Raw genomic sequence first — 14,150 nt, 5'->3', positions numbered from 1 at the left:
CGATTTGGATCTGAGGACACCTTTTGATCCTTCTTGTGCCGTCAATGTCGGGGCCGGAGGCTTGAGATCTCCACGGTCTAACCCGTTGGCATTCTTGAGCAAAATGTGGTGTTGCAACAAGCTAATGCCCGACACATTAGCAGCCCGAACGGATTGTGCAACCTCCATTCACAAGATGTCAAGTCAGCCAAGGGAACCAACTGAGCAGTTGACACATCAACATATGTACTTTAATAATTGTCGAGCGATTGCATGTAGGCCTTGCACGGCTATGGCTTTGTGTGCAATATGTCGTGATAGGCCCTTGCTTGCGACCCTCGTGTACATTTTGTGCATGGTGATCCGCCCACCGGCTCTTGATGGTCAAGGGCGCTTATTGTCCTTTCTCATAATCAATGCTCCATACCTTCGTCGATTACCTTGATTCTTAGGAAAAGATAATAAGCATCCTTTCCCTGCTAGATACCCAATAAGAATGCATGCTAGTTGGAAACAACCCAAGCCACCTATCGGGGCCCTTTGTTGTAAACAATTATCCAAACCTCTAAAGAGTGTTATGGTGTTCAGCCACATGGACTTAATTAAGCACTCCCATCACGAAAGATTCAAGAAACAAAGGAAAAGGTCACATTTGAAGGGTCATGGGGTGACCTTGTCCATGAGGCTAGGTTTCACAAGATGTAATATGCCCCCCCCCCAAAAAAAAAAAAACAGAAAAAAGGAAGCATATAAAATATATGTGTATTGGACTGTGAATTTTTTAAACCCCAAATATTATTTATAAACAACAAGCTCTTGAAGTAGTACTTACATGATGAAGTTGGGAGTTTTCATCATGAAAGTAAAAGGAATGGTTTTGTTGACTTGAATAAAGACATTTAATGCATAATAAGTTTCGATGCAATTGTAAATGCTTGATATGATTAAAGTTTCTCCTTACTACCTTCCTTGCGTTGATGTTTTAATAAAAGCACTACAAGAGGCTAAATGTTTTGTGCCTAAATGAAATATAATCTAAATCTCAATCTAATAAAGGAGCTTGGAGCAAATTACACTGTAAGTAAATGCCACACATATTGTTAGGTATGTCAAGCCCGTGGGCACTGTCCCCTAGAGCATGCAAGCTAGCTTCAGTGAGAGCTCAAGTTTTGCATGGTCATTTGTGGCTTTATATACAATGTAAGGCTTTTACACAAGATGCAATAATAAAAAAAACAGTAGCGTGAGTTTCTCTTTTGCAAAGCTATACCGAGTTTCTCTCTCTCCTCTCTCGCTCTTGTTTTCTGCTTCATCTCATCCATGCCATGGCACTACTCTGGCATCACCCGCCTTAGCTGCCCCAACAACTGGTATTAGAGCCACCGGTTTCGTTTTAGGGAGACTTGTAGAGAGAAGGAGATCGTGAAGAAGGTAGCCCAAGGGGGTGTGCTGAATCAGCCCAGGGCCAGACGTTTTCTTACGACAGGTGGGCATTGCAGAACGCTGCAGCATATTATAAGGCTACTCCTAGCTTACCGGCAACATTGCTTATGAGAACGTGCTGCAAGAGCTAAGAGCTGAACCGCTTTGACAAATTGCAGCAATACAAGGTCGGAAAAGCGAAGCGCAGGTGAATTTTCAACACATCACCTTCTGCTAAAAACCCTGCCATAGCTTGTTGTGAGCTTCCTTACAGTCGGTGCTACTGTCTGCGCTTTTGCTTCATTACAGAATCTTGTTTTTTTGTTTTAATTTTCACACTGCCTTCAACGTCCACCTTACTTTGATCCCTTGACTTTAATTAAATGCCCATTCACACCCACACGATTCATCATCATCAACAAGTCTTGTTCGATTGTGAGCTTAAACATAAGATTTTTCTAAAATTCTACTTTCAACAAAAGTCTTTGATTACTGAGCACTTGGCACACCCATATCACACTTATTGGTTTGCTTTTGGTCTTCATCAATTGTGACATTGGCTTTGAGGAAAAATTATCTACAAATTCAATCATCATGTCAAAGCTCGATAAATTCAATGGATTTGGTCTTCATACACGACATATACATATCAAGGTCTTCTTGATGCGGAGAAATTTATGGAGTACTCTCAGATTCTTTTCAAACAAGAAATCCAAATTTTCCAATCACAAGAAGATCGTCAATCCACATATGCACATTGAATCAAGATATTTTTGACCAATTGAAGCTGGCAATGAAGCTCGTGAAGACTATATTCACTATTTGCTTCAGGCACTCGATACATCAACAAATGCTACACGAGTATCTGCTTCAAGACTCCACTACAAGATTTCACAAACCTATTTTTGCCAATTTAGTGTCATAGATTTGTCATCATTTTTCTATTGTCATGTCAAAAATTTGTACGGGTTATAGACACTGCCACACATAAGTGGTAAGACCTCCCAAATTACCAGTTTTTTTTTTCTTTGCTCAAGTCCTATTTTGTCCTACTTCTCATAGGTTACTAGGTACACCTTAAACCCAAGGTTTGGCAGTGAACCAAAAACTCCATTTTTGGTAGCTACATATTTGACCTACACCCTATCTGTTCAAGGGGGGGTTACTAATCTAGCATCAGGTTATGGATACACTAGAAATCCTTGGTTGTGAGAAAACCTAAAACTCACGGTTGACGAGTACACCAAAAAATTGAGGTATCATGAGTTGCTTCTCCAGTTCGGGCTTGAGGGGGGGATTGTTAGGTATGTCGAGCACGTGGGCATCGTCCCCTAGAGCATGCAAGCTAGCTTCAGTTAGAGCTCAAGTTTTGCATGGTCATTTATGGCTTTATATACAATGTAAGGCTTTTACAACCTCTTATTTGTGAGTAGTCAGTGATAAACAAATTGGGATACCTCCTTAACATATTGATGTAGGACCTCTTCTCCTCACAAGTAAGATCTTTTGCAAGCATCTTTTCAAATCCTTCTTCAAGGTGGTGGCATATTTCATCCCCTTGTGTGTGATTGTCGTTTGGATTTTCTTCTACAAAAACATATTGGGTGTTGGCGTTAAATAAAATTCCCATTACCTCCAAAGAAGACTCCTCTTCACTGGTTGATGCTTCCTCATCACTTGAGTAAGGACTCTCCTCCTCGATCTCTTCATCTACCATGGTTTCATAGTTGATATCTAGTTGCTTTCCTTCTCGCCAATCATACACCACATCAGAGGCATGCAAAGAATCAATTTGGCTTAATCGACTAGTAACAGATTTGGGAATCAAAGAAGAGATGCCTGTGTTATATTGTGATAGTCAAAGTGCTATACAATTGGCTCGCAATCCAGTTTATCACTCAAAGACAAAGCATGTGGATGTGAAGTATCATTTCATCAGGGAAATGCTCGAGGATAAGCAACTTCAGCTTGTCAAAGTTCACACTACAGAAAATCCTGCTGATCTACTTACAAAAGGACTTCCCTCAGAGAGCTTTGCGCATTTTCGCAAGCAGTTAGGTGTAGGGTAGTACATCACTTCTCTACATCTCTTGTATATTAGCTTGTATAGTAGATTCTCTCACACTTAAAGTACCACATTGGACTTTAAGTGGGAGGTTGTTGGGGTATAAAGCCCAATGTGGTCGCCCAGGTAAGTGGGCGGGCCGCCAGGTATGTACACATATTCTTTTGTAAAAACCTAATAAGAACTCACTATGCTCTACACATTACAGTAGAGCGAGTTCACCATATCGTCGTGCTCTTCTTCTCGCACTCTCTCCCCTCTCTCGCTCTCGTTTTTTTGCTGCATCTCATCCATGCCATGGCACTACTCCGGCATCACCCGCCTTAGCTGGCCCAACACATACTTGATCTTTCTTGCTCCCTACTCATCACCTTGCGTGATGGCCTTGTTAGCATGTGCTCAAATGAACTGGGGAGATTATAAGAGGATAAGAATAGTGCTAAGGCAATTTTGCTTCAATCTCAATTGAGTAAAAGGATCTTGGAACATGCATTCAAACTACTATGGTGTTAGTAAAAAGGGTATGGCACTATTGTTAGACTAAAATTAGCATGTGATTTAAGGTATTAATGTGTAAAACCTATTGATAATCGCTATGAAATCACAACAATGCATGGTTTTTCGGTCATGAACAAGGGTAAGAAGGCAAGTGGAGTGAGCTAGAAGAAGAGTGACTCATTTGTTTGCAGTTGTAACAACAGAGACAAGACGACCCTAAAAAAAACACAAAAACACTGCATAATAGAGAGGAAACTAACAAATGTGCAAACATGGAGCGTAATCCACCAAAAGGCACAACCACAAAGGGATAGAGGGTGAGAGAGCAACAGGGAGTGTGGTATGCACACCCCTAGACCAGAGTGTTGTGCATGCATGCTCCATGCATGTGGGAGAGAAGATGGGAGATAGAGGAGAAATGAGTAGAGCAACAGGAGTACTAGGATAAAGGCTACCCCCCCCCTATATGGACTTCTCAATAAATGGATGTTAGTCTATTTATGAAAGCGTACACCGTCCAATTCCCTGAACATACAAGCATGCATGTCGATTGCATGGGTAGGAGTCGGCACCCTAGTCTGTAAGTCAAAGCTCGAAAAAGGATGCATGAAAAACTCGCATAATCAAGTCAAAGCTCTTTGTGGTGAGTTTTTGCATGGAATAGATATCGGCACTATCCAAGCTCTAATGGAATAACTTCATGCAACAAAAAAAGATAACTTTGCATAGGAGACCAGAAAGTGTTTCTTTTCATATATTATGTTGGTGTTCCTTATGTCACCTTAATGTATGTGTCTCCTACTCTACAGCTTGTGTAGTCTTGCTTCATGCGTGTGCGTTTGCATGTGGTAGAGCGAACATACCATGCTACCATTGCCTTTGTGATGACTATGTATTCATGTTTTGAGTGGTCATGTAGGACTGCAAGAGATTAGTGGAAGTCCCGTGACTACTCCCTCTGTCGTGAGGTTTGGGAGATTAATCAAGAGTTGCCATGTTGTTCAGTGATGCGAACGGCCCACAAAATGCCCTCTGTGTGTGTGTGTGTGTGTGTGTGTGTGTGTGTGTGTGTGTGTGTGTGTGTGTGTGTGTGTGAGTGTTGGTGTTGCCTCAAGGCCCCCACAAAGTGCTTAAATGCATGATTATTTGACTGCTTGATTACTATTATGTGTGTCTACGTGTGTGGTTAGCTTGTTTGGATCGACCTTCTATTGCTTTGTAGGCGAACTGTTGAGCAAGTTCCACTACTAGCTTAATAATCAAGTGAGTGAGTAACACCACAAGCATTGAATACCATCTCTAGCCATGCACATATTTATGGCAATTTGTGTGCAATGAAGAGAAAATGATATGGGAAGAAAAGTTGGTGTTGTAAGGGGGGAAACGAGTGCCCACCAAACTCAATTCACTGGACTAGTGATACTATCATTGGTTTATTTAGTAGTAAAACAAACATTCACACATAATAGGTGCAAAATTAGCACCGTTGGACTTATATATGTGTTAAATTTGCATCGAAACAAAAAGCAAGAGGGCAATGAAAGGAGCATCACCGGATAACAAGTTGTTCGAGAGGGGGCCAAGAACGCACCAAGCCTTCTTGGCAAGTTGTTCAAAAGGGGCCCAAGAAGGCATCAAGCCTTTGGCTGTGAGAGGTATTGTGCTAAACAAGCTGAAACAGAGACAAGTGAAGCAACATATATAGATTCCAAGTAGATTTGATTGATTGTATTAGGTTTAAGTGAAAAGGAAATTACTCTCGATTGATGTAGCTCTAGACCAAACCTACAACCCCTTAGACGTTAAACAATGTGTGCTCAATCACCATTATAGCACATACTTGGACAAAACCAGGATTGATTTTCCAAATTGTAGAAACAATCTATAATCCTTCCTTGCACTTCCTTGTACCATAGTTGTCCTATAGTTCTAGCTAAAACCCCAACAATCCATACTCGTACAACTTTGAACTATGAGAATTAGTGATGAGAAGACGTCAATGCCTCCTCGTAAGCCCAAAATTTGTCTCGTCTGATATACGAAGACTTATGATGATGTGGGTTTTCTAGCCAAGGGAAAGAGTAGGAAGATCAAGCAAAAATTGGAGCGAAGTATATTCAAGTATGCAGATGTAGCTTTTGTGTCAACACCACTACAACGTGAAGAAGTGAGAATAAATGGTTTGGATAGAGGGATACAAGAAGCAAGTGGTTATGGTTGGAAATCAATAGAGATAATGCTTGTACCTAGCCAGTTTTGACAAATTCAATGATTGATTCAACGAGGCATGTTCAAGATATAACCTAAGTTTGATACTCATCTTAAGTTAAAGCTATCAATGAGGCAGAGCCTGTTCGAGTTGTAAATGAAGAAGAGATTACCAAAGTTAAATCAGATGTCTTTTGTGAAGCCAAACAACAAGTGGTTTCATCTGATGGTGGTAATCTCATCAATAAGGAATCTTGCTTAGAGGAGAAATCAAATATGGTTGAAGACGAGGTGGAAGTAGATAGTGAAGACCATCATGTCGTAGAAGAGATCAAACCCAACTTGCAATCGATGAAACAATTTGAAGCAGTAGATGTGAAACATAAAGAACAAGAAGATGTAAAGCAGCTTGTTTTACCTAAACCTATGCATGCAATGGGAGTAGATAGCAAAAGGGTAGAAACGATTAATGTAGAATACAAGGAAGCATATGATGAACATGCTCTAGTAGAAGAGGATTCTCTCGAAGGTAGTGACCAGTTTGTAGAGGAATCATTGCCATTTTAAGACACTAGAGGGGTGGGCAAGGCTGACGCTGAGGTGATTGATGGTTCTTTGTAGCCAGTTAATGTTTGTGGTGAGTTGGAGCTAGTGTTATTGAAGGATGAAGGATGAAGCTCGGGATGGTCAATCTTTTTTGCATTAAGAAGGAGGAGATAAGGTGATCTTCAACAAGCTGGTAAAGGAGGCATGTGCTAACTTGTTGATGGACATGGTGCTTAAAGTTGTTTTGAAATGGTTGGTGGATATATCACAAAGCATTTCAGAGGTGGTTCCTTGTTCATAGGATTTTGAAGAGCATGTTTGGGTTGTGAATTTGTAATAAGGGGAATCTTGACATGCTCCAAGAATGGTTACATATGGGCTTTGACAAGTGGAGAGGCTTTGTTGGAATGCATAAATGGACTATAAATCCTTGTAAATTAGAAGCAAGAAGATTGCATATGCATATGTTAATGGTGGATAGGATTCAAAAATGTTATTTTTTATCCACGCATGTGCTCTTGTTGCTTATGGAACACAAATGGTCATCCTTTTGATTCAGAGAAGAGTGGGTTATGCTTTATATACATATGTAGATAGAAAATAATAGGTTTTTTCTTGTTTGGATGCAATTTCCACAAAAGTAGTTTTTTAGTTGAATATAAATACTCAACATACAGGGTGGCAATGCTAGTACAACAAATTTGTGTTCACTCCAAAACGGCTCGTATATAGATAGGTGGATTTTACAGCAAGCTTGATTTACTTTATGTTGCATGAAAGGGTAGTTTATGGTCAAATAAGAGGCTTGATGGGAACGTGTACATAAACCAGCAAGCTTGAACAAAGAATATAATAAGATGGGCGGGCGCCCGGCGACCACGCGGCCTGAAACTTAACAATCTCCCACTTGAAGACCAATGTGGCCCAAGTGGCTAAAGAATGTAGAGGCTACTATGTACAAATGTACAAAACACGAAGCATGACTCAAGCTTCACCCTACGCTCATCATCTCCATGCAATGTGCAAACCGCTCTGTGGCTAAGCTCTTCATGAGAGCATCCGCTGGGCTTTCATCTGTGTGAACTTTGGCTAACTCAATGCATTTGCTAGCCAAAATATCCGGTACCACATGATACTTGACCTTTATGTGTTTTGACTTGGAGTGAAACACGGGGTTCTTTGCTGACACAATTTCACTCTAATTATCGCAATATAGTACTAGTGTATGTTGTATACCAAAGTCTCCCACTAGACGAGATAACCACACAGCTTCCTTACTAGAACTAGAAACTGCAACATACTCTGCCTCAGTGGTGGAAGACGAAGTAAAATTCTGGATACATGATGTCCAAAAAATTGCCGCTCTAGCAAACAAGAAGACGTAACCAAATGTGGATTGCCTAGTGTCTACACAATCGCATAATCCAAATCAATGTATCCAACTATGGATGCATCACTATTTCCAAAGCGTAAGCACTTGCTAGCTGAGCCCTTGATGTATCTCAAGATGTGCTTCACTGCTTCCCAATGCTTTCTGCTTGGATTTGCCATAAACCTGTTGACCACTCCCACTGCATATGCAATGTTTGGCCGTGTGTTAACCATGGCAAACATAAGACTACCAACTGCCAAAGAATACGGCACCTTTGTCGTCTCTTCCTTTTCATCATCCGATTTGTAAGCACTTTTGGCACATGTGAGAATGCCTCACGCCCAAATACACGTAACATGTCATAATTGGGCTCTTTGTCCGTACACATCTCCTGTGTAACCTTGTACTTTAGTGGTGTACTAGGTGACCAATTGATCAAGTAAGCAGCCATCATAACAACTTCTCCCCAAAATTCTTGAGGTAAAGTTTTCCATAGACGACATAGAAGTGACACGTTCTTGAATGGTTCTATTCATCCTCTCAGCCACACTGTTTTGAGTGGGTGTGTAAGGCATGGTAAATTGTCTTCTAATTCCTCTTTTACTGCTCGGAGGAGATGTACTCGCCTCCATTGTCATTGTGCAAAGGCTTTCTACCTGATTGGTTCTCTACCAATGCTAAGAACTTTTGAAAGACACTAAAGACGTCGCTCTTTCGCTTCAAGAGATAAACCCATGCCTTTCTAGTAGAGTCGTCTATGAATGTCAGGAAGTATAACGCTCCCCCTAGACACTTGACTAGCATAGGTCCCCACAAGTCTCTATGAACGAGATCTAGAGGACTCCCTAACTCCTTATCCAAAGGCGTTGATGTCAACCTAGTCTGTTTGCCATGGATACAATGCTCACATAAAGAGAAGTTAGAGTAATCTAACACATGGATATAACCAGAACGCTGCAAGACTTTCATTCCCTTTTGACTCATATGTCCTAGTCGGTTATGCCACAACTCTGAAGACAACAGCTTGCCTACACAAATAGAATTCTCTTTCATAGAAGAGACATAAAGTGAGTACAACGAGCCAGACTTTTGGACTTTAAGCATGACCAGATTTCCCTTCTTGATAATCTAAGAACCATGAGCAAATATGGTAGTGCATATATCAAGCTCACGAGAATTGCCTAGCTTCATTGTGCCATGTGTGGTAGTGTATGTAGAAAACCACTCCTTGTGAGAAGTCACGTGAAAGATAGCACTTGAGTCCACAATCCAATTCTGCACATAACACTTGTCAGGAGCTAAGAATGCATCATGACTCAAATCCGATGTGAAAATCAACACATCATTTGACACTTCAGAAACTTTTCAATGGCTGGAGCCTCAACCACATTAATTTCTTCAATCTTCACACTACTTTTAGGCTTGTCAGACTTCGCTTTCTCTAATTCCTTATCACGCTGCATTGTGCGGAAATATTTTTTCAAGTGTCCCTTTTTATGGCAGTAGTAACACTCAACATTTTGTATGTCTTTGCCACGACTCTTGCTATGACCTTGCATGCGATCTTGAGAATGATTGTAGCTACGACCACGGTGCCTTTGCTTGTCATGATTGCCACTAGCCACATACGCATCACCATGCCCACTCACATCAAAAGATTGGCGTCAAATCTCCTCAGTGAGCAACACACTAGCAACATCATTGAAAACTAGCTTGCCATTAGGCGCAGAATTGCTTATGTTTGTGTTGAAGGTATCCCATGACGATGGTAGCGAACATAGCAAGAAAGTGATCTTCATTTCATCATCGAAATTGAGACCTTTTGAAGTAAGATGAGAATACACGAGAGAGATCTTGTGGCTTTCACTAGGAGCAACCAATGGTCCGACATACAAGTAAATGCATTCATCCCTCTACTCAAGAAGAGCATAAAATACTCTGTAGGAAGTGGAGTTATACACCAACAAAGAATGTTGGTTGGCATGGTGGGATGTAAGAGTCTCACATTGGGGAGGAAGGTTTGTTAAACATGATGAGATGGGAATGTTGGAGTTTGTTCCTACCAAAAATCTCTCATAGACGAAGCATGCGTGCATCCATTGGTTACAAAGACCATATGAGTTTCTATGAAGCAGTTGGTGTAGACATGACAATGGATATTTTGCAAAATATGAGATACAATGCTTATTTGAAAGGCGTGCATACGTCACATGGCCTGGGACTAAAAGATTTAGCACAAAGGTTTCTCAATCAACGATCAATTGCTTCTGCTTCAAAAATTGTTGCTTGACTTAAGTAAATCTTTAATGCATGAAATGGGATTAGATAGCCCCAAGATGAACAAAGAAACTGAGAAAAGTGTTTTAAAAAAAACGTTCATTGCTTGTTGATGCTGATGTGATACTTGATGATGACGGCCACATACCTGAATTTGTTATTGTCATCGACCTGCTATTCGCACTAGCTTACCAGCATCTTCAACTCTACAAGGTGGACAGATATGGCAAGAGTCTTGCATTCCAAGAAATATGTGGGCAATACGGAGGACTGCACCACAACAAAGAGTGACATGCTTTGGGTTGGTTGGAAGTGAAGGACAGAAGTGTGGTGGGTATATCAATGATGGATCAATAAAAACTAGAATTGGAGTCCCAACCCCATGCTTTTGGGGGCGCCGAAAGTATCCATCATCTAATAATAACCTGCAAGAATTACTGAAGGATTTGTGTGGTTTTCTAACACAAGCACAATGCACACGTGGAAAACCCACGACATGATTGTTTGTCCACCTGGTCCAGTGCATGGGATGTGGGTAGTGGATGAAGGCACAAACTTGTTGTAGGATGAAGTTAAACAGCTGCAAGAGAATGGATTTGTTTCTGAAGAGAAAGTACGTGCTGCACAAGGTACGGATGGGTCCCATAATGCACAAAGAGTTCCAAGCGCATTTCGTCCAATATATAGATATGGTAAGGTTGTGAAGTGGAGAGGAAATTTGACAAAAGATTTTCAAAGCCAAATGGAGTTGGACAGAAGCATGGAAGCACAATTAGTTAAAGAAATGGTTGTGGTGTGCAAGGAGACACATGTTTTTTATGTCAACACAGAGGTTTAACTTTGAAAAGGGTCACATACTCTGTGGCTATTTTAGATTTCCCAAGATGTACATGTGAGGACTTCCAGAAGAGAGAGGCAAAAAGGCTTAATTATACTCCTTGTAAGCATATGTACTTCATCTTCTTGCAAGTTATGGGTCTTGATTGCCACGCACATGAGTTCATACACCAAGGTTCTCTCACAAAGGTGGAATTATTTCAGGCTTTGGGTGGTGTAAGGCAAGTTGTAGTTGCATAGTTTACGTATTGCCCCTTCACACACTTCCAAGAAGCTCTATTGGTTTCAAATTTTGTTCACCTTCTTAGACTTCTCTTGATTTAAGCTTACAGAGCTTTATGTCTAGACTTGAATAAATTTTTGATGGCGTTGTTATTGTGTGTTCTCTAGTTCTTAATTTAGTTAAGAAACCATTGTAACCTTGAGAAGTAATATTAGTATCATAATGTTTATGTCACGTAGTCTTGAGTGCTTATTGTGTTTTTTTAGTTCCTTCATTGATTTGAAAGTAAGTCAAGTCTTTTTGTTGTCTCTTTAGTTAATTTGAATTTTGACATTGAGTAGATAGCAGTTTATGTTTGCAAAGATGTAGGAATCTATACCTAATTGATATTTGACAATGATGTTGTTGTGTTTTGTCCAACTCCTTGCGTATCTTAATTCATTTGAACATTATTTTGGTCTTCTCTATATTTTTTTTGAATGTTATTGTGAGCATAGATAGTCTCTATCTACAAAGATGTAGGATTTTCAACCAATTGATTCTTGACATTGCTATTGACATTACCTTTTTGCTTCGTAGGTGAGTAAATCTCGAAGATATTATAAGGTTTTCTATAGTGACCATGGAAATATTTTGAGTCATTTTTTGAGTTTGACTCTGATTCATTAGAGCACAAATCAATTCTTTTATGTTTATTGGTTATCTTACTCGCTCAGTTTTCCTATTTCTTGAGAAATGTTGCTCGAAATTCACCAGATTTAGGTGTGATTAATTATTGGTTAGAGCTTCAAAAATTTCTAGATGTGGTGTCCCTCAACTTATCTAAAGGGCTCATAGGTAGCAAGTGCATCATGGAAACACGATTTATGTGGCAAGTGCCCATGGATGTGGTGTTTACAGCTTAGTACGAGCTTGGTAATTATTGAGTAATCAAACACTAGCACCTTAGGTAAGGAAAACTCATCTTAAGAGGGCATATTTTCAAGGAGGTGTGCAAGTCATCCATATCAGAGGAGATCCTATGTAAGTGTGTGTGTGTGTGTGTGTGTGTGGCCTCCCCCCATCCCAGAGGAGAGATCCACTCGGTGGAGGATGGTCCACCAAGTGGACCAATCCCCCACGAGTTGCAACCAATTATGGTTAGAAGTTGTAAAGATTTTCTAGAAAAGATCGTGTTTCTTGCACATAGAGTTTCAATGACTATACACCAACATATGTTATGTGTTGAAAGGGGTTTGATATGAGAATTGTTTGATAAAAGGGTCCTCCTAGGAAGAGAATATGGTAAAATGAAATAGACGTACTTGGATTCTCATGCTTCTAGTGATATATCAAGGTACACCCTTCTTTGTAAGGTAGAATGTCTCTTGTTCATCATTCCAGCCTAGCAAAGTCGGGAACAACACGGGAAGCTTATTTGAAGTTTCATTGTATTCCATATTGTCCAAAACTCTCAGCAACGCTAAAGCCACATCCTTTAGTGTTTCATTCGCCTTTTCAAATTCATTTCCACCCAACCTTACTAGGGCAGCTTCATAAATAAGCTTCTTATAGATAACTGATACAGTGTTGGCAGCTTTATCGAGTCCGACTATAAACCAATCACAAGTCAGCTCATGGAATTCTTGCATAATGTTTGGAGTGACCCAAGTAGTATCCAAGCTGAGCCATTTTTCTGGTAAAAGACTAGCCTTTTAAAAAAAGACCATCTTAAGTTTTTCAACAAGATCCTATTGGAGCTTTAAGGCCAAGTCAGCCAGACAGTCTAGTAGTGCGGACAGTGCCATTCTAGGATTTAGAGGCTCTACACGTATGTGATTCAAACCCATTTCAAGTAAATCTTGAAGAGAAGAAATCTTAATAATAGTTAGACGGTTTGTCGTACAGACATGTACACCAAGTTTACCAAAATCCTTGCACTATGCGGTAAATTTTTTGCATTTACACCTTACAATAGGTTCATGTCTCAGAAATTCATTTGAGTACACAAAACACTTAATAGGGTCAAAATATTTCCAACCAAACACAACATTTTCAGTTACAAAATGATTATCATATGTCAAATCAAAGCATTCAAAAAACTTTGATTTTGGTGAAATGAAATACAAAATTCTATTGGTGAAATGACAATGAATGAAATTTGCACTACAATCCCCAGTTTTGCTTGATAGAAAGCGCCTCTCGATCTCATTGACTGCTACCTGCACAATCACATGTCCAAAAGATGTTTAATAGGCAATCCCCGACCCCTTCCTCTTGTAAAGCTTCTAGAATTTCCTCTTCCAAAACTGGAGTCAGTAGACGAAGAGGGGGTAAGAAAGGAAGTAATTGTGGAGTCTGGAGTTAGAAGTGTGTTGGGTCTTTTTTGAGAAGGGGACTCATCATCTTCAAAGTTAGGCTTCAGAAGACCTAGAATAGTTTTAATCCCTTTGTAAGAACCATAAGTGGTAAGGAGCATCCGTGGTTCATTTGCCCCGAGCTCTTTGAGCATGTCAACCATCAACGCACAAAATTTTATGAAGGCAATTTGTGCCAAAACCAATTCCTTGGCTTGCCCACCTAACCAAGAGCAGATGGAGAGTAAGATGAAAGGATGTAGACTTTTTTGAAAATATAGATTCCAGATTGTTGATTGCATACCAAACTGCATGGTTGAACCATATAATGCTAGATTCACATGACGCTTTCGATCAAGAAATCTGCAAGCGCACTTGAGACATGGT

The sequence above is a fragment of the Adiantum capillus-veneris genome, chromosome 12, assembly GCF_014529385.1.
Source record: "Adiantum capillus-veneris isolate H3 chromosome 12, ASM1452938v2, whole genome shotgun sequence".
In the NCBI taxonomy this organism is placed as follows: Eukaryota; Viridiplantae; Streptophyta; class Polypodiopsida; order Polypodiales; family Pteridaceae; genus Adiantum; species Adiantum capillus-veneris.
Note: the sequence above shows the minus strand (reverse complement) of the source record.